This window comes from Acinonyx jubatus, chromosome D3, assembly GCF_027475565.1.
Source record: "Acinonyx jubatus isolate Ajub_Pintada_27869175 chromosome D3, VMU_Ajub_asm_v1.0, whole genome shotgun sequence".
NCBI classification, from domain to species: Eukaryota; Metazoa; Chordata; class Mammalia; order Carnivora; family Felidae; genus Acinonyx; species Acinonyx jubatus.
This window is the reverse complement of record NC_069392.1, coordinates 82483939-82506493: the sequence shown is the minus strand read 5'-3', so window position 1 is coordinate 82506493 and position 22555 is coordinate 82483939.

Below are 22555 nucleotides of genomic sequence, written 5' to 3'. Positions count from 1 at the left end.
ATAAGGCATACCGTAGAGATACCGTGGGGTCTGTTCCAGAACACCCCGATAAAGTGAATACCACCATAAAGCAAGCCATATGAATTTTTTGGGTTTCCCGGTACATATAAAAGTTATGTTTCCATGTACTGTCGTCTTTCTTTCTTTCTTTCTTTCTTTCTTTCTTTCTTTCTTTCTTTCTTTTTTTTAATGTTTCTTTATTTTTTAGGGAGAGAGAGAGAGAGCACAGCAGGGGAGGGGCAGAGAGAGAGGGGATCAGAGGATCCAAAGTGGGCTCCATGCTGACAGCAGAGAACCTGATGCCCGGCTCAAACTCGAGAGCCTGCCAAGTTCACAACCTGAGCTGAAGTCAGATGCTTAACCGACTGAGCCACCCAGACACCCCATGTTACACTGTAGTCTATTAAGTGTGCAATAACATGATGTTTAATATATATATATATATATATATATATATATATATATATATATACATACTTTAGTTTAAAAATGCTTTATTGAGGGGCACCTGGGTGGCTCAGTCGATTAAGCATCTGATTACAGCTCGGGTCATGATCTTGCAGTTCGTGGGTTCGAGACCCCCCGTGTCGGGCTTTGTGCTGACAGCTTAGAGCCTGGCACCTGTTCCGGATTCTGTGTCTCCCTCTCTCTCTGCCCCTCCCCTGCTCTCTCTCTCTCTCTCTCTCTCTCTCTCTCTCTGTCGAGAATAATAAACACTAAAAAAAAAAATTATTGCTAAAAAATGCTAAATAACATCGTGTGAGCCTTCAGCAAGTCATAATCTTTTTCCTGGTGGAGGGTCCTGCCTCGATATTCATGGCTGCTGACTGCTCAGGGTGGTGGTTGCTGAAGGCTGGGGGGCTGTGGCAATTTCTTAAAAGAAGGCAATTTCTTGCATCATAGATTGACATGTCCTCTCACGAGTGATTTCTCTGTAGCATGTGATACCGTTTGCCAAAATTTTCCTCAGAGTAGAACTTCTTTCAAAATTGAAGTCAATCCTCTCAAACTTTGCCACTGCTGTATCAGCTAAGTTTATGGAATGTTCTAAACCCTTTGTTGTCATTCCAACGGTCTTCACAGCATCTTCACCAAGAGTAGATTCTATCCCAAGAAACCACTTTCTTTGCTCATCCGTATGAAGCAACTCCTCAACTGTCCAGCTTTTACCACGAGATTGCAGTGAATCGGCCCCGTCTGCAGGCTCCCTCCACTACGTCTCTAAACTACATCACTAAGTCTTGAAACTTCGATTTGCGAACAACAACAGCAACAAAAAAACCCATAATATCTGAGAAAAACCATAAAGCTAAGTGCAATAAAAGAGGTGTGCCTATCATCCGTGCTCTGACCCCCAGTCTACTTTTTCCTTCCCCTTGTTATAGGGGATCATGTCTCTGTCATTCACTTCCTTCTGTTTCACTGGGGTTTGAGGAGGAAGGAAGACAGTAGCTTTGTTCATTCGCCAGGGTTTAACCGGCTACTCTTGTCACTGAGAATTGAAATACTCATGAAACAAACATATTAAGTAAAACTAGAATTTGATTAAGCATTCATGAATACAAGCTGGTTAAGCTGTATCTGTAGACTTGTACTTTTGAAAACCTTACTCTATTAACTGTGAGACTCAGACTGTGGTACAGAAATGGCTTCATGGTAATCAGTTTGGGTGTTCTTGTTAAAGATTCAGATATAGATATAGATACACATATACATATACAGATATAGATATTCATATATATACTTTTTTTTTTCCAGAGTGCTTTCACACCCTTTAGCTCTCCAAGGATACTGTGAGGTTAATAACAAGTTACAACTATTTCCATTTCACAAATTTTAAAGAAATGAAGATAAATGAGTCTATGGTTTTCCCAGGCCACATGGCTAGTCATTTTCAGAGACGGAACCATCACTCAAATTTTCGCACTCCCACTTCTGTGCTCTTTTTACCCCGTCCCTTTGGCTTTTAAATAGGGCCAACATCAGAAGTCGTGGGCTACTTATACATGAACTCAGCAAATGTCGGTATATAAAAGCAATGATTCCTTGTAGATGGGCTGAGATTGAGGTGAGAGTTGTGAGACCCTCCTCTCGGACACAACACTTTAGCAGACATCAGAAAACATGGTAATCAAGAAAATAATAATTTAATGTTGTTAACGTCAAAATTAATTAAAGCCAAAACCTCAATGATGAATAAATATAAAAATTTTAAATCAAAGCAAGTCAGGTGTTTGTTTTACAGTTGGCATAATGGTGCAGTGGAAACAGTCACTTGACCTTGGTGTTATTGTGTGACAGGGAGATTTCCAATCAGCCCTGGTCCCTGGACCCAGTCAGGCCGGGGTAGGAGTCTCAGCCATGATGTACAAACAGATTTGACAATGTGAGTCTTTATAGACAGTCATGTCTGTCGATCGTGGTGCTTATATCATCCTTTCCTACTGGGTTTAAGATATGGGAGGATATTTCGGTAAATGTATCGGGGGGGGACATTTTTCCTTTTGCTTTCTGCTATAATGTGTCTCAGCAAAGCAGTGATTCACGGGTTAATTCTTGGTCCATGGAGAACTTTGGAATTTGTACTTATATCTGAATAGCAAAGAGAAGGAGGATGGAAAAAGGATTCATCTCTAATGTGAAAGAAAGACTTCAGCTACCTATCCACTACAATGTCAGTGGCAGGGTGAAGGAATGGCTTTGAAAGCTGATTTGACTTCTGAGCTCAGCGGTGGCAATTTGGCCTCTCAGGCTCACGGTTCCTGAAGCTCGCTGGAGAAAAGGAGTGGGGAAGGTAAAACATTTTAGACACCAGGGATGGGAGCTACAAAATTATTTTAAAATATGTTAATTTGGCTCATGTAGCCCAACATGGTCTGTAGATTTAAAACCTTTGTTTCTGTGAGTGGTTGGCTTATTGCTTATGCAGTTGACATTTAGATATTTTTCCACTTTAGCATAAATGATTTTGATAGAAGATCCTGCATAAGGTTTTTAAATTCTCTGGACACCCCTCTTCCAATTATTCAATTTTGCATATAATTGAAGTAATCACAGCTGTCATTTTTAGTGCCACTTTCATGAGAAAAAAAATAATTCTCCGGGGTGCTTTTTAATAATACAGATTCCCACCTCCACCCATGGATATTGGGAGTCCACAGGCCTGGGATAAAAACCAGTCATTTGCATTTTTAACAAGCACGCTGATGATTGCAATATGGGTGGTGACCCAGAGGTCCAGCTCCTTGAGAAGCCAGCTCTGCGTCAAAGATTTGCTTGCAGGACACTTGTTGGAAAATGCTCTCAGGATCAGTTCCCGTGGTGAAAGAACAAGTGAGCAGAGAAGGAAGATGCGCAGTGGCCTCTCCATCCTCTGAAGCTGTGGGTCTGTGATGGTTCCTCAGAGATGCTACGATCACAACACAAGTCTGGGACCCTTTTCTCTCTCCGCCATCAAGCAGTCATTCTTTACAAGTTGCTGTAGAGAAGGGCTGACACTATACAGGGCTAGGTGGCTCTTTTCCTGAGAGCAAGGCAACCAAGAGGGGGCCTGGACAGAGACCGACATCACATTGCCCAGCCAGCACTTGGGCGGGGCCACACAGCAAATGCTGATCCAGGGACTGTGGTCACAGGAGATGTATTCATTTATAAGCTAGATAATTGGAGAGCAGGCCCGTCATCCTTCAGCTATCTCTTCTGATCCACAAATAAGAGGCTACACATTCCAGAGTCCGGCTGCAATATTGTTGGATCTCCATGACACTGGGTTCCTGAATGTTGACCTAGAACCAATACCCTGAGCCAACCTGCAACAGAAATGTAACACAAGCAAGAAAAAGCTAAAGGGTTTCAAGCTACTGGGATTTCAGTATTATCTAGACTAACCTCATTAAAACAATGACCAGATTTCAGTTATACAGTAAATTGCATTGCATTGGTATTACTTAGTGTGGTATTTACGATTTGACTGAAAATACATCTCAAGGCTCTGAGTAAGTTTAAGTTTGTAGAAATGCTATCTTGGGAAAGGAGATAATAATCCCCAGATTACAAAGGGGGAATTTTCACTTCTCTTATCTCTTATTGGACACCACTTTCGATACCCCAACTCTGCCATCTACTTTAAAAAAATAAAGCATTTTCCTCTACTATACTGAAGACATGATAAGCACAAACCATATCATTATGGTGTCCCATATAAGGGGAAATACAACTTGTAAAATACAATTTTCCCTGGTGCCAAAAGGGAAGAGACTTTCCAACTCTCCTTTTGCTTTGAGAATTTTCTGCAGAAAATTTGCAATTGTAAATATTTTCTCTGTCCCTCGGAGATGCATGTAACCTTTTTCAAATAGTTTAATGTCCCTCTTGCCTGTTTTATAAACCAGGAGTGATTTTGAGTAAGGGCCTTTGAGGCCATCTCTTTGAATTATAAACATCAAGGAAAACAACACCCCGTTACGCTTGTCTCTGTGGGGATTTCACTTAAGCACCTGACTCCAAGTCTTTGTTTTGCACATCTTCCAAAATCTAACTGGGATAGCCACCGACCCCATATATCAAGTGATCACACTTAATCACATAAGGCTTGATGGTACCCGGAGACTGCCTTGAGAGATCTCTCAGACTATTTGCTTAGGTTCCATTTAAAAAGTCACTGTGTACTTCAGCGACACGATTCTTGTGGTTATGACAGATAATTAGTATCAACCTGCATTATATTTTTCCAGATGAAATATTTGGTGCTTACGTTTCAGAGTATAGAAATATAAGAGTGACATTGACCACTCAATTCACATGTACTGGTCTAGTCTCATAGTAGTGCCAGGAAGGGAAAAAAAAAAAAATCTTAGAATTGTCTGTGAGCATTTGTTTCACTTTTTTGTGAAGGTAAGATGGCCATCTAGGGGCACCTGGGTGGCTCAGTTAGTTGTGTCTGACTCTCGATTTCGGCTTAAGGAAAGATCTCACAGTCTGTGAGATCAAGCCGCACATCGGGCTCTGTGCTGACAGCGTGGAGCCTGCTTGGAATTCTCACTCTCTGCCTCTCACTCACTCTGTCTCTGTCTCAAAATAAATACATTTTAAAAACTTAAAAAAAGAAAAAGATGGCCATCTATCCAGGCTTAAGGTGGGTGCAGTGTCCGTGCTTTAGGGAAAGTAGCAGGGTGGGGAGATTTTTCTATTGGCTGGAGGGCACATACTAGATCTTTGGAGCTCTCTGAGGCTCAAAGATGCAAAGGCATCATTTAACATTTTAGGTTTTACAATACACGGTCCTAAGTAGATAATTTAAATTTATTTGTCCTTAGGAAGGAATTAAGTTTTTTGAATATGTGGTGTATCTCAAAGAAAGTAACTGAAATGAATTGGTTATGACACATACTTTAAACCAGGGAGTTTTTTTGTGCTCTGGTGTTTATCATACACATTGATAAGACAGTTAGATGAGTACACGGACCTACTTAGATACATGTATGTGTATTTTTGTATGTATGTACCCATGTTCATACATACAAAAATGAATACACTTTCAAACACTCCAAGTAACAAACTAATATGATGTCAGTGTCATTTAATTCTAGTTGGGGATCAAAACAAATTGTGAGTTACCTGATTCTTGGTCAAAGACTTTTGAAAAACTGGCTGGATCAATCAAATCATGATTTCTTTCTGAGTATTTGCAAAATTTCAGTACTATTACAAAATTACTAAAGTGAAAATTTATTGAGGACAGTTAGCCACAGACATTAACATGGGAAAAGTATGCTTCTAATTCAACTGGCTTTAAATCCACACACACACATTCTTTATTATATATAAAAGGAGGTTTATATTCAAAAATCATTATTTTGTTTTGGATGAAAATTTTAAACGTGATAATTACCAAAAATTCGGTTATGTCCAAGGAAACTTTTACAAAGTTTACTGTAAAGTGTATGTAATTTTGAACAATAAATGTATCTCAATAGGGCAACTTCTATTGGTAACTTAGGCTTAATGTGAATGTAATGTTTTATTGCATTCAAAACTTTGAGGACATTTTTAGAATGAGGGGTAAGTAAATACTGTACGTTCGGCTTCAGGAACATTTCACTAAGATTGCCCCCCAAAAAATATGAGAACAAATTAAATAATTTATCTTTTTGATAGAAATTTTTGTCTCTGTACCAGTAATCATGGGAACACCTGTTCTATAATAAACAAAATATAAATTGAATTAACCAAGCATACTCCTTTTTAGAAAGCAATATGCTAAATCTGTAGCAAAACCTTGAGCTCAATTAAGGGAAGAATTAAATCTTTTTTTCCTGACAATTAAAACAAAAACTGCTTCGATAATTTAAGAAAAAAATGGAAAAATGGATATGAAACCATAAAAGGAAATTGTGTTATAAAAAGAGAGTAAAGATCTTGGCTGTAGCAGCCAAATTCCAGCATGATGATGCATTCATTTTGGCAATCGTAACATCATTTGGTTACATATGTTAGCTTTAGAGCCTCCTGGCTTATGTTTTCAAGAGCTAGAAAAGGATTTGGAATTGAAACGAATTGAATCAGGAAATGCAGTGTAATTAGTGTTTGATAAGAATAACAAAAACTTAAACAAAAATAAGAAAATAGGTTATTATGAGTAACAGGATAAAATATTAGGCATTGTCAAGAGTCATAAGTTTATGATCAAGTATAAATAAGAATGAGGGAAAACAAAATCAAGTTCAGTATGGATAATGCAGTGATAGACCTTAGATTAAACAGTAGTCCTCTTCCAACTGAGAAGGTCATTGTACTTCAGATACATCCCAGGGGGGCAGAAGCCACGGTGACAGCGGGAGAAAGACCAGTTCATGTGGTCTAATCAATGGTAACAGTGGGTGGTCTAGGATTCAAGCAGGATAGTCCCAATTCCCTCTGATGTGACCTGTGGATTCAGGGCCCATTTTTTTTTTTTTTTTTTACTAAAAAACAAAAGACAAAGTTGAGTTAGAACAGGAAGCTGAGAATATATTTAATTTTGAACAGAAAGTCCAACTTAAAAGCTAGCACATAGGTAATCTCTTTTTTAAAAAATTGTAGAAGCTAACAAAGTAGCAGAGACTGCTCAGAAGTCTTATCCATTATAGGGCAAAATTTCTTCAAACTCAATACTAATGTCAGCATCTGACCATTGCAGATATCAAAATACAGGATTCTGACATACATTTTTAATGGCATAATCTACCCAGGATCCTCTGTACTTTGAAATAGAGTAAAGGAATTGATGTTATCAACAGCAACTCCCCTTTCTAAATGAGGACCCAGTTATCATCGTAGCTGAGTTATGATAATAACACGCTTTGCAAAGACATGTCATATTTAAAGACTGTTGGCCATGAGGGTATCAATAGCAAATCCAGCTCTTATCTGCTGATGTTATTAGCCAGATCTTCTACTCAGCTTGTATATACCTTGTACACACACACTCCCACCCCCAACACATCACACATAATATACACATATAAGAAACCACATTACATATAGCATTGTGTGACTTCATATCAATATATATTTATTTATTTAAATGATTATATATTATATGCATGAATATATTCCAAGTGTCACATACACAGATAGAAAGATAATAGATAGATAGATCGCCAAACTGATCCTAATGTAATCTCAACTAGAAAGAAATTGTGGCTTTTACATTCTCCTATTGTTTTCACTTGGTAAACAAGCCCTTAGGGATTGTTTCTGAGACAACACCTTCATCTGAGATGCCAACAGCCTAATTGTAACTTATTTTTACCAGGGGATTACCTGGCAAGTTATGTTTCCCTTCCAGGCTGTGTATTTTTTTAAACCAAAGGGTATCTTTTTCCTTTTATGTTCCACACAACCCGTAAAGCACTAAGTGCATACGAGAACACAAATCTGAACTGATAGAAAGGAGGCATAAGAGGAAGGGAGACAAAGGCAGGGTAGGAGGCTTTCGGGGATCTGTCTCTACCCTCTAGGGTCTGTGAGATACCAATCTTCGCTAGTCCCTAGACTAGAATAAAACTGAGGAAGAGTAGGAATACTTGGTGAAGTTTCTAGGAATCTCAGAATAATAGTGTTCAGTCTCTCATGACACAGAGGAAGGAGAAAGACATCAGAGTATCAGAGCCAATAATTTCCTCATTGATTAAAACATAACCTAGGAGGGGTGCCTGGGTGGCTCAGTCGGCTGAGCGTCTGACTTCGGCTCAGGTCATGATCTCACAGTTCATAGGTTCGAGCCCCCTGTCGGGCTCTGGGCTGACAGCTCAGAGCCTGGAGCCTGCTCCAGATTCTGTGTCTCCCTCTCTCTCTGCCCCTCCCCTGCTCATGCTGTCTCTCTCTGTGTCTCAAAAATAAACAAACATTTAAAAATAAATAAATAAATAAATAAATAATAACCTAAGCTATTTGGGGGAGAAAAAAAAAATCTCTCTGCAAGGTTACATCCCTATGCCACAACCCATATGTCCCTATTTCACATATGAATCTTCCAAATCCTCATCTCCCTTGTAGTTTTCTTCTCACGCTGATGTTTGGGAATTGATGGGGTAAACATCCACTGAAAACTCTAAAACAAAGCCTCACCTTCTCTAGTTCCCTGTTCGGGAGAAAATGTCCTCTGCGGATGTGTTCATACTTGCCTTGTTCAAGAGTAATCACTTACCATTCTATTTGAAAAACAACAACAGCAACAACAACACTCTAAAAACAAGCAAGCAAAGAAAAAAAAAAAAAAACAAACAACCAGAAAATAGGCTTGCAGGGACCAACCCCAAGCAGCAATATGGGTCAGCGGACTTAGAGACAAACCGGATTAAGCCCTAGTGAAACCGTGGATTAGACCCAGGAGCATCAGACATCACAGGCATCGCAGCCGCCAGTGTGGGTGTGCTGACCTGTCAGGAGGGATTCCAGTCGACCTGGGAACGTGGTTGTGTGCTTTTTCCAGACAGCCACAGTGGCAAAGGGCTGAGGTAAAAATTTGTGGGTCTCTGTGGGATATGATTATTCTTTCAGGGCCAAGGATCAGGAAAACTTGGAAAACAATTGTCGAAGAGTAGACTTCTGAGTTTTTGTCTGTTATAGAAAAGCTTGTGCACATCGGTTTCCTTTGCATAGTAATGAAACTATGTGATATACTGTGGCCAGTCTAGTTATAGGGAGATATGTTCACCTGCTTGATGGTTCAGTTTCTCACCAAATATTGGCTGATTATTTGCACAAGAAATTTTGCTGGCAATTCTAAAGGATACACAGTAAAGCACACTTATAAATTATATTGCCTTCAAGCTTATGACATAAGAAATGATAGTATATTTCTAACTAATATACACAGAAATAGATACTAACCATAACGGAAGCTAGATCTACGTTACTATAGTGAGTCACGATTAAGGCACATGGGAACTCAAACAAGGATTCGCTAGTTTTCAGTTTAGAAATAGAAAATGAAGTTTGTGGTAAAGATGAAATTTGAGTTAGAAGGAGGTGTCTGCCTTAGAGTTTAAGGGGGAAAAGACACCTCTGACACAGAGAACAGCAGGAGAAAAAGCACACAGAAAACTTTCCACTTTGGATTCAGAATAGCCTGTAGTTCAGGACGACGAGTGTCTGCGCTTAAGATAATGACAAATTATGAGAAAACCACTTACATGGGTTGTTGGGTTCAGAGCATGGAAAAATGACGAATATATATGGGCATCATTCCATAGGCAATGGGGAGTCATTAAATAATGTGAACAAGAGAGTGATCTTCAGGAAATACGTCTGGCAGCCATCTCTGGGAACGTATGCTCAGCATAGGGAACAATGAGAGAGGAAGACAACAGTTGGGGAGAGACCGTAGCCCCCCAGGGTTTCTGGAAGAAGCAGGGAGAGTGGCAGGCTGATGAATGAGAGGCCTTTGGGAGAGAAAACAAACGATATCCTGCAGGTCAACAGGGGTGGAACCGAAAGAGAAAATAGTCAAAATGATGACAAACAGCTAAACGATGGTCCAAAAAGAATGTTTTGAGAAGCAACAGATTCTGTCAAAAGAAGTGTGATGTTCCTGAGAGATAGAGATCTGTCAAGCCGCAGAAAAACTCCAAAAGGGGCTTCCATTTGATTTGTTTGAAATTAATTATTGCTTTTGATCAAGGAATTAAGAGCCCTATTTGCAACACTGTTGTCATTGGCTTTCTGACATTGGAAAATAGACCTTATTTTGTATGAATTGTCCTTAAGATTGGATGGAATCAGTAGGCAATAGCAAGTTTGATTTCCCTTCTTCTTCAGGTAGAAATTCTCAACTTCAAGAATGGATAGATGCATCAAAAGTACTCCTGGGCAAAGATTCCAGCCAGTTTCATGAGTTTTGTTGTTCCTATTTAGGTCTGTCCATTTGGTTGCATAACTGGTGAAGTTTCAGTCTGAGCAAAGTGAATGCTGATCTTTGGAAAGCATGCCGAATTATTGTCTGGAATTTGCTTATCTACGATCCCTTTTCTCTCACATATTGCTTGCCAATACCATGTGCTTTCATGCAGTCTTTGACCACCCAGCTCCCTTCTCTACAGGGCTCTGGCAGGCCCTGTGTTCCCCTAGCACCTAATACTCTGGACGCTTCCTAGGTACACGTCTCCACCAAGTATCTACTGTTCTTGCAGGCTACTAGGGTCCGGCTTCCTGTGCTGTGAGAATTAATTACAAGGTGGCCAACCAACTTTAACCACCTACCGATTTAAAAAAAAAAAAAAAGGAGACTGAAAGAACATATCCCAAAACATTCAGACCAGTTACTGCTGGGGGTGAGAAAAAGAGGGTATGGAAGATAGGATGTGTGTGTGCACGTGCATGTGCACTGTGGGAGCTGCAGGGAGATGTGAAGGCATAAAGCTCAAAAATAAGCTCGTGTAAGAACATTCAAAAGCAGCTTAAGAAACAGAGGAAGGGGACAGAGGCAGTATCGGTAGAGCATGTGGGTAAATTCACAGGCTTGAGATTCAGAAGTGGGGCAACCCGGTTCTAGATCTCACTGAATCTGTGAAGTGTAGCATGTTACTTAAACTGAATAGTTTGTTTTGCTATTACAACATTAGTTAGACAAACAGCATGAATTCCCATTTTCTTTTGGGAGGATGATTAAATTGGACGATAGACATGTCATTAGCTTTTATCTTTACCGTGGTGGATTGCTTTGACATCTCTTCTTTGTCTCACGGTGAAGAACTAGTTTTGAGTTGTTTGCTCCCACGAATTCTCACCTGTGCCAGATGGTAGTGAGATAGTCAGAACTGTCCCAATTTTTTGGTAAAATTTTCCACTCCAGAACAGAGCAGAGCTAATTGGCTCCTAAGGGATTTCTTTTCCACAACTAAATAATTTGTCCGAGTGCTGTGGTACTTATTTTTATTTAGAAAATAACTCATTATGCATGCTCATTTGAAATAACCAAGATATAAAACTATGTTATATACAGGTTATGTTGTAAAACCCTAGTGGTCTGCACATATCTTTGTCATCACCCAACACATGTCATGGGCATACTAAATATGCATACATTTATAATATTGTAGATAAAATTTTCCACTCTGCAGTTAGCCTAAATACTATGCCATGGATACTTTGTCCATTTTTCTGTATGTTCGATGCTGTGGGAACCACAAGAAAGGCTAAAGTCTGAACTGCCTTCTTTTCACACTGCCCCATCACCACCCACCTCTCTAGCTGCCCTGCTTCCTGCCAAAGATCCAATCAATCCCAAGAACCTGTTCTCTACGGACTTCCTCATTTTTTTCCTAATGTGCGTTCAAACTCATAAACACATGACCTGACTTGCGTGTAGGGTAATTTTTCCCCCTTGTTTTGTAACAGTGAGAGTATACTGTGCGTACACATTACTGTCTGTAGTTTTCCCCTGGGTCCGCTGGTATATTTCAATGCATTGTTTGCAATGACTGATTAATCTTCCATTGTCTGAATGGACCGTATTTGTTCAACAGATTTATTAATGGACTCTCATTGTTTTGAATATTTTGCCTCTATTAGCAATGCTGTGATAAACATTCTTATAAGAGGAGTGCTTCAGGAAAATGTGTTCAAACTTCAAAGGAGAGTTTTATGGAAAAGTATTTTGGATGACCTGGTAGATACACAAGGTAAAGGAGGAGACCTTTGTAAGGTAAGTAGTGGTCAGTTTCAAGAGAAGAAATGTGAACAGAGACAGAGAGAGAAGTGGACCCTTACGCTATTCTAGCTTGGTCAGAACAGTGATGATACTCAACTGGAAGACAAAGGAAAAGTCAGGCAATAAGAGTAACATGAAGAAAGACGGGAGACTTGTATATTTGGGGCACGGCTAGTAGCTCATGAGAGCAGGAGTAAGTGAAAGACACAAATAGACAGATTTTGTTGGGTTGATATGCTGATTGTGTTGAGTAGAAAGGTAAGGAATTTGGACCTTCTGCTGCTGCAAAAAGGAAATGAAACACACGATGTGACTTTTGTTTTACAAAGATTAGGTTCTCATTTCAACAAACATTTCCCAAAAAAAGAAACCCAAACTAAATGTTCTTATCAGTTGTCAAAGAAATGGAGAGTACACCAGGAACACAGTTTCTGTTTCCCATGGATAATACATTGTAAAAGTATAGCAAAGCAATGAATTTCCTGCTGTTAGAAAATGAGTCACTATCTTTCTATAATGCAAATTAGCCATTTATACCAATGGCCTGAAAACCACAAACTCTTTCAGTCAGTAATTCTCCTTCCAGGAATGTGACTTAATTAAATAATTACAGCTGTATGTAAAGATTTAGCTCTAGATTGTCACTTTTTTTAAATAATAAAAAAATAGGAGCAAACCAAACATCTCAAAACGGTAAAGTGGTAAAATAAATTATGGTGAACTCAAATAATGGAATATTCGGTGGTTTAAATAGTGTTATACAAGATTCAATTGTATAAAATAAATGTAATATACTGTAAAGTGGGAAATGAGTTCACAAACATTTTAGCATTAACATTTAAAATATAAACCTAAGTGAAATAAATATATATATATATAAAACATATATATGCATCTGTACTTGTACACATGTATTCATTTGTGTCCAGGTATATATATTTACCTCTATATATTATATATACTTATATACATGTATACATTATATTTATATGATATTATAGAGAAAAACCTGGAAAGATACACATCAAATTAACTTCTTTTCAGGGGCGCCTGAGCAGCTCAGTGGGATAAGTGTCTGACTCTTGGTTCCGGCTCAGGTTATGATCTCAAGATTCCTGAGATTTAGCTCAGAGCGTTTGGGCCCTGCTTTGACAGTGTGGAGTCTGCTTGGGATTCTCTCAATCTTCGTCTCTCTGCCCCTCCCCTGTTTACTCACACACTCTCTCTCTCTCCCACTCTCTCAAAATAAATAAATAAAAACTCTAAAAAAAATTAACTTCTTTTATTTTTCTTTGTTGATTCTTTATAATTAAGATGTATTCTTTCAAAACCATAGAGAAACAATAACTACTAACCATAAATGCACTTTTTTAGTTTTTAAATGTTTATTTATTTATTTTGAAAGAGAGAGAGACAGCACGAGCAAAAGAGCAGAGAAAGGGAGGGAGTTTGAGAATCCCAAGCAGGCGCCGACCTCTCAGCACAGAGCCTGATGTTGGGCTCAGTTTCACAGTTTGTGAGATTGTGACCTTAACCCAAATCGAGAGTCAGACAACCCACTGAACCACCCAGGTGTCCCTATATATGCATTTTTAAATGTAAATATATAAATACCACCCCGTCCATAGTGGAAGCATGTATTGGGAAGAAACTAAAGGTGAGGGACCATTTAGTACACTCTCCACATGACAAATAACGGTAACCTGAATTAAGTCTCATTAGGGGAGTTGAAAAGGAGAAAGAAGTAAAAGGTGTGGGAAGACAGTGCCTTAAAAATAAGTTTAATTTAAAATTGGTAATAGTGTTGCACGGGGGTAGACTGTAGCTACACCTGTGGGGAGCACAGCATTATGTATAGAGTTGTTGAATCACTACGGCATTCACTTAAAACTAATGTAACAGTGCGTGTCAAAAATACTCAAATTTAAAAAGAAGCGTAAGATATGAAATAAGTTAGCAACTTAAGAATTGAGAAAAATCACAAAATTGCTTTAAGTTGTAGGCCACTGGAACAAAGACTTTTCCATCCAGTTTTGTCTAAGTATGGTATTACATGACTCCTATACCTCAGCTCACTTTTGGTTTCGACACCTCAATTTCCATTTTGGCTAAATGGTGGCCTTTGTCATTGCTGGCAATACCTTAGTTTTCACTGACTTTGTCCTTATGCCTGAGAACATGTCGTTGAATCAGGGGGTTCAGACCAGTTCATGCCAGTGGTGTATTTTCAGGCTCTTACCCTGTTCCTGTTGGGCCAAACTTAATAAACCTTCATATGCTTTGTTTCCGAAAACTTTTACCCTCATGGTATGGGTTGCATTGTATCTCTCCAAAAGAAATGTTCGAATCACATGAAGGTGACCTCTTTTGGAAATATGGTCTTCGCAGATGTATTCAAGTTAAGAAGAGGCTTAGCCTAGTCCAGTGTGACTGGTGTCCTTATAAGGAGAGAGCACTGTGTGAGGACACAGAAATGTTTTATTATGACAGAGGCAGAAATCAAGAAGGACCCAGCTGTGCTAATGACTTGATTTTGGATTTCTACCCTCCTGCGCTGGGAGAAAATACACTTCTGTTGTTTTAAGTTACCCTGTTTGTGGTAATCTGTTGAGGCAGCTTTGGAAAACCAATTCAGCACTGTCTAAATTCTAAAGTTATAGAACAAAGGAAAACTAAACACCCCAAATTCCATGAGGGAAAGAATGTATCTACCTTGTTTATTGCTATTCTTCACACCTGTCATACAATCTATGCTAAATAAAGGTATTTAGGGAGAAAACTGTGCATATCTGTTCCGTATATTCCTTCTATAATAGCTAAGTGGTAGAGAAAAGAGAAGGTTTCCTGAAAACGCTGACATATGTAAACAAAGTGAAGATGAGATAGCGAAATATATGTGATAATGCTAATAATTATTTTATCAAATAGCATGTTGGGTCAGAGGAAGCATCGTGGAAGTTAATTAATCTTCAACCTTGTACTGAAGAAGTTTCATTTGTTTATGTTTTAGCAGATTATTTATTTGTTCTTTCTGTGTCATATAAAGCTAAACCCGGCTACAGAGCAGACAAGGCAAATTCAGCATGAAGTAAAAATTGGATACAGGACAAATAATATAGCTAATGAGAGCAATATAAAGCCCAACACAATTACAATAGAAGGTTCTGGAAGGGAATTTTTGAATGTAACAAGCTGCTATTGGCCTTGAAAACGAAATCAGAAGTAAGAAAACAAGAAGGACATTTTAGCAAATATAGTCATTTGTGTTCTTTCTTCCAAAATATTGGAGTAGGGAATATGAAGTGAACAATGCTAACATAATGAAAGAAAAAGAATCTCCAGAGTCTGTCACTAGAAACACAAATGAAAGAGAAAACACGAATATAACTCTGAAAGAGTAGTGCCATTCATAAGGCCAAGAATTATCAATGGGACCTCTGAGAAGGTTGTTGCTTTAAAGTGTGGTAAATGAAAGGGCAGGTGCTAAATTTAGTTTTACATGGTCAAGTGCATGAACTAACAAGTTAAAGGTGTAAAGGAGCCTATATCAGGTTCCCATGGCTGCTTACAAATTACCACTAATTTAGTAGATTAAAACAACACACATTTATGCTGTTCCAGGTCTGAAGGTCAGAAGTCTTAATGAGTCTTACGGGGGAAAACCAAGCCTCCTTCTGGAGGCTTTTGGGAGATAATCTGCCTCGTGTCCCTGTCAGCTGCTAAAGGACACTTGTGTTCCATGGCCCTTGACCTTTCCTGGCATCACTCCAATCTTTTGCTTCTATGTCAAAGCACATCTCAACTACTGACTGAAATCTCTTATAAGGAGACCTGTGATTATATTGGGTGCACTTGATGAACTAGATGAATCCTATGATCCTAAGGTCTTTAACTTAATCACATCTCCAAAGTCTCTTTTATCATGGAAGGTAATATGCTCACAGGTGCCAGGGGTTGGGATATGGACATTTGGGGGACCATTATTCAGCCTACTACAGAGCCCAGTAGATCATTCTAAGCATGAGACTCAAAGGAGGAAAAAGTGGTACTGGCTGAAAACAAAACAAAACAAAACATGTAGCTCCAAGAAATGCTAGAAAGAGTTAAAGTTGCAGCCTATAGAAGAAAATGCAGGAAAATGTTTACTTCCTGCTTGTAATTAAATAGAAACATATATTATATTTAAATCCCATTTAGACCACTTACTAGTTGCATTACCTGTAAGAAGTCACCGGTATACATTTCAAATTCCAAAGCTAGAGTTCCCACCTTTTATTTCTAATCACCTCTTTGATGTAACTGGTATTTCTTGAACTATGACAGATTGTAAGGCATCATGCAGCACACAGGTGAATGACCCTAATCTCAATATACACAGAGGCACAACCTTAATAAAATTGGATTTCAATGATCACCGACTGGATGGGCACACATGCCCTGAAGCACAAAGGAGGAACTAATTTACCTCTGCTCTCATCCTCCCTCCCCATGCCCTGTAGTAATGAATGACATCCGTCATGATGAGGACCCGGGAGGACTCAGTTCCACCACTTACTGTCTTCTGATATCTACTCTCAGACCAAGTCCTGTAAAAGTCACTTACTCTTCATTTCTAGAAGTTCTCTGCATGCATGCATGTGAACTTCCACTATGCTCGTCAAATTGCCATATTTACCGCTGGAGAGTGGAAAATACTCACACATCCATTTTCGGTCCTGTCAGTCTAAGCTTCTGCAAGTTCAAATCTTATCAAGTGCTCCTTGCTTAATCACTTCCTTTGCTCTTAAAGACCCAAATGTTAAACACATCCTGCCTGGCCCTCAAGAATCTGACCCTGACCTACATTAGTGGCGTCATGATGTGCAAAATTGTCCTCACTCTCTGTGCTCCAACCACAGAAGATGTTTTCAAGTCCTTGCCCTTCTGGCCCTGCTTCCTCTTCCTGGAATGACTTTCCCCCCTCTTTCTCTAATAAATGCCTCTTCTTCTTTTATAATTCAGTTAAATTATCTCTCCTCAGGGATCTAGTCCTTGACCTCCCCAGAGGAGAATACATAGCCTCAGAGTACCTTTTATCTCTCATTCGTAGCATTATTGATGACTGCACTTAAATAAATCTATTGTGTCATGAATGGTTTAAGTAATTACACAAATCTTAGACCGTAGGCTCCATTATTCAATGATTGGTAAATATTTTTTTTGGATGACTGAATAGCATAAAGGATAATTAAAGCCTTTCCAAGTTGATAGATAAGTAAACCACTTCTAGTCAGAGAAGGAACTGTCGGTTGAAGCTTAAGTGTGAAGTCAATAACTCTAGTTAAAAATAACAAAAGGAGAAATGTTGCTCATACACAGAGATATCACACAGTGGGAAAGTGTGCTCCGAAGAGTATAGTGAAGGAAAAAAAGGTCAGGAAGTATGAATTTTACTCAGGATTGTCAATGCACACAAATGTGGCTTTGAGTTCTCCATCTTGGAAAATCACCTAAAGAAAGAAATCTTACTCTCTCCAGAGATTTCATTCTTTATTAGCACAGCCGATTCTAGTGAAATTCAAAAGGACTCAAAATACAAACAAAAATAATAAATTTCTTTCATTCAAGGTAAAGAATTGAGAACTAAACAACTGACATGAAGGAAAGTAACAGAGGCGGGACCAGATGCAGCATAAATGTGCTGTTAACACCTCTTTAAAATCTTTGAGCATCTTGTAAGACTTGATTGAAATATAAAATTAATGGTTTATAAACCTATTATTGAGTTAAATGAAACATCTACTAGCACATTTAAAGCAGTTATTTCCTGATCTCTTCTGAGCTTATTCACCAAAGGAACAGTTGAATGCATTTCTAATCAACTACAAATTCAAATGTGAAATGATCATTTGGTTCATTAAAAAAAAAAAAAAAAAAAAAAAAGTAGCGGGCTTTCCAATTGCATCCTTACTGTTACACTTAGATTCCAGGGAGGAAAATACTAGTAACACTCGTTATTCAGTTTCCTTTGCTTATATTTTTGATGGTTGCATTTAAAGGTATAAAATCAAATATGTTTGTATGTTTCACGGAGCTCTGTCTTTGAAAAAGAATAATAGTTTCTCTAAATCTTAGCAGGTCAGGTTGATGGGAAGATTAAAGACAAACTTCACTTTTTCTAAATTAGTGTTTTTTCTTAATCTATTTCCAGAGACATAATTTGGAAGGAGCGTTGAATAGTAAGTTAGTCATTATACCCATTCTGCAGTAAATGTAGAGAAGGGTATGAGAATACTTATAATAAAGAAGTTTCTAAGAATAATTTCAAAAGGTCAACCGTCAATTTTTTTGAGGCTGCCTGCTGTTATCTACAAAGAAATCACTGAAAGAAGAAAGAAACAAAGAAAAAGAAAGAAAGAAAGAAAGAAAGAAAGAAAGAAAGAAAGAAAGAGAATATTGACCAAATTTAAAGGTGTAATTAGCATAAATTATGAAGAATTAAAAGTATCAAAAGAAAAAAATAAAATATAATAGTAGGGTTTCTGTTTTAAAATGTATAGTCTTGGGGCGCCTGGGTGGCTCAGTTGGTTGAGTGTCCGACTTCAGCTCAGGTCATGATCTCGCAGTCTGTGAGTTCAAGCCCCGTATCGGGCACTGTGCTGATAGCTCAGAGCCTGGAGCCTGCTTTGGATTCTGTGTCTCCCTCTCTCTCTGACACTCCCCAGCTCATGCTCTGTCTCTGTCTGTCAAAAATAAATAAACATTAAAAAAAATTTTTTTAAATGTATAGTCTTAGGAGAAAATGTATAATTTTATGATTTGAACTATAATCTCAAACTGTGATCACAGATTTTATGATAGTAATGGTAATAATTGTTATGTTTTTTCATAACTTTTATGAAAAATTAAGTTATGGTATTTTTATTATGGTATTTTTATTTTTATGTTTCTAAGATAATAAATATATGAATCAATAAATTTAAATCAAAAATATCAATCAATCAATCAATCAATCTAAGATAATAAATATATGAATAAATATATGAAGCAAATATTCAGAAAATAAAAATTAAAAACAATGAAATGCAGAAAATAAAAATTAAAACCAGATGAGAAATGAATATATTAAATTAGTAAAAATTTAAAAACTCATTTTGTGTACCTTATGTTTTATTTGCAACGAAAAGCCAAACGTTGCAGAGCCAGCACACGAAGTTGCTAATTCTTGTGTAGGCTCACATGGACAGCATGCATATTATAAATGACATATACACATATAGTTGCAACTTAAGGTTTAAAGCTGGTACATTTTGACATGAAAAATGTGCACACCAAGGTTGATAACATACACCCCCTATTAAATCAGAACAAATATGTTAAACTGAAGAGATTTATCCTTAGAGAAGGAGACTTCAATTCAGTAATTAAAAAGAATAAATCATTTGCATAAGATATTCATTCAATGTAATGTGTAAAAACAGACAGCCTCCAGTAAAACTGTCAAATGAAGCAGGTTTGAAAGTCCTGTGATCTCTGCGTATGTTTAATGCACTCATAATTACTACATAGCAAGATGTGTGTTAAATATAATAAATGTAAGTCCTGAAAGTGGGCTTGATTTTAGAATTTTATCATAAACTTGGCTCCATATCACTTAATTTCTTTCTTAAATCAGTCTGGCCTTGACAATCTGTCTCTCTCTCTCTCTCTCTCTCTCTCTCTCTGTATATGTATAGCATATGTACAACTGTCTACATACACATATACATACATATACATATACATATACATATACATATACATATACATATACATGTATGAATATGAAAGGAAAGGATTTGCAGGATTTAAAATGTTACCCAACTAGAAAGGATGAAGTGTGTCTAAGATAAAAATCTGTATTGATAATTATTTGTTAAGAGACAACTAGCTTTCACTAAGTCTTCGGATTTTCTATACATCAGATCATGTATTTATCTGTGCTATGAGTATATAATATTTTTATAATTTTTCCTTTACCTCTCCCAATATTCTGTGGGTCCTTTTTAAGCAGTAATTGTCTGCCTCCCAGAGCTAAGCACAAAACCTGGCATATGTTGCATGCATTAAAATGTGTATTAAATTAAATTGAATTAAGTCAAATGAAATCAAATTAAATTGAGTTGAATTAGAGGTACTGGTAACTTTAAAAGTATTATCCTAACAGAAAACTGCATGAAGCTCTAGGACGAGGGACAGAGAGTGAATATAAAAAAGGAGTTGGGTATCAGAACTGGCATACAAAGTAGAAAAATGTGTGGGGTTAAGAGAAGATTTGTATCAGAAACATGAAAGAAGTAGAGATGAAGTTGAAATTGAACTAGGACTTGACACAGAAGTAAGTGTCCTTAGTCTTAAAGTAGACTATTTCAATCCCTGAACCCTGGACAGTATCGATACCAAACTCTGTAGATCCATTGAGCCTGAGTTAAAATTTATATGGCTCCGTCTTGCTGTAGGACACAAAGTGGGATAAAAAAGTCTGATGAACATAGGAGGAAACATGTCTTTCTAGCTTAGCCCTTTGATTTCACTTCTGGGAGGTCAACATGATCAGAGAATAAACAAGAAAAGAAAACTCCTCTTGGGGTGCCTGGGTGATTCCGTTGGTTAAGCTCCAGGTCATGATCTCACTCTTTGTGAGTTTGAGCCCCATGTCAGGCAGGCTCTGAGCTGACAGCCCAGAGCCTGGAGCCTGCTTCAAATTCTCTCTCTCTCTCTTTCTCTCTCTCAAAAATAAAATAAACATAGAAAAATTAAAAATAATAAAACAAGGAAAAGGAAACTACTTTAAATTTTCAAGCAGAAGGATTTCAGTAAAAGGTATGGCTTAGATCAGTCATGGGCGAGCTAAAACTCCAAATTAAGGACGAGGTAACCTAAAGATTAACAAACAAAAGCTGCTGCTGATTCTGGGCTGAAAAAACACAGTGACTGGAACTAAGGGAGTAGTTCCAGCATTACCAGAACCAAGAAATGGAATCAGGGCACTTCTGTTCATCAGGACCTGGAACCTAAAGGAGATATGACAGCTGGCAGAGATGTCATCCAGAACCAAGTGGGAGCTGGTCTTTTTTCTGCTTTCTTATAGCCTTCTGTTGTTGCCTTTGACTGTACCTCGCTTTAGAAACCTGGGAAGCACAGCTGCGAAGCTTCAGCCCTCCTGCAATCCAATGATAATGATAATGATAATGATAGTGATAATGATAATGATAATGATAATACATTTTTGGGGCACCTGGGTGGCTCAGTCGGTGGAGTGTCCAACTTCAGCTCAGGTCATGATCTCGCAGTCTGTGAGTTCAAACCCGCGTCGGGCTCTGTGCTGACAGCTTAGAGCCTGGAGCCTACTTCAGATTCTGTGTCTCTCCATCTCTCGGTCCCTCCCCTGCTCATGCTCTGTCTCTCAATAATAAATAACTGTTAAAAGTAATGTTTAAAAAAGTCAGGTAATTTTGGGACACCTGGGTGGCTCAGTTGATTAAGCATCCGAATTTGGTTCAGGTCATTATCTCACGGTTTGTGGGTTTGAGCCCTGCATCAGGCTCTGTGCTGATGGCTCATAGCCTAGAGCCTGCTTTGGATTCTGTGTCTCCCTAGCTCTCTGCCCCTCCCCCACTCATGCGCGCGCGCGCTCTCTCTGTCAAAAATAAATAAACATTAAAAAATTAAAAAATAATAATACATTTTTAAAAATAGGGAAAAGGAAAAGATTACATCTGGGAACACAAAAGCCAAGATTGTGCACAGCCATTTCATATTTTCTCCTTAGCTTCTCTTCTCACTCTTCTCTACATATAAACTCTTATATAAGAGCCTGATACTTCATCTCTCATGATACAGTTATCAATTCAACAGGGAATGTGAACAGCCTTTGAACAAATGGGGCTGAGGCAATGGGATAGTCACAAGCAAAATAATTAATATGGACCCCTATTTCATATGCACATGAAAATTAACTCCGAATGGATCACTGATTTGAAGATAAGCTCTAAAGTTGTACCATTCTTAGAAAAAAAGTGGAGGAGTAAATCTTTGAGGCCTTGAGTTCGATGTGGATTTCTTAGAAACAATACCAAAAAGCAGAGGCAACCAAAGAAAAAAGTAGATAATTTGGCTTCATCAAAATCAAATACTTTTTTGCTTCAAAGAATACCATCAAGAGAGCATAGTAAAGGCCCATGGAACGAGAGAAAATATTTGTATATCTGAAAAGGGACTCATATTTAGAATATATAAGGGGCTCTTACAACTCAGAAACAGAAAGACAAAAAATGGGCAAAACATTTGAAGATGTAGTCACCTGAAGAAATTATACAAATAAACACAATATACAATGTATAA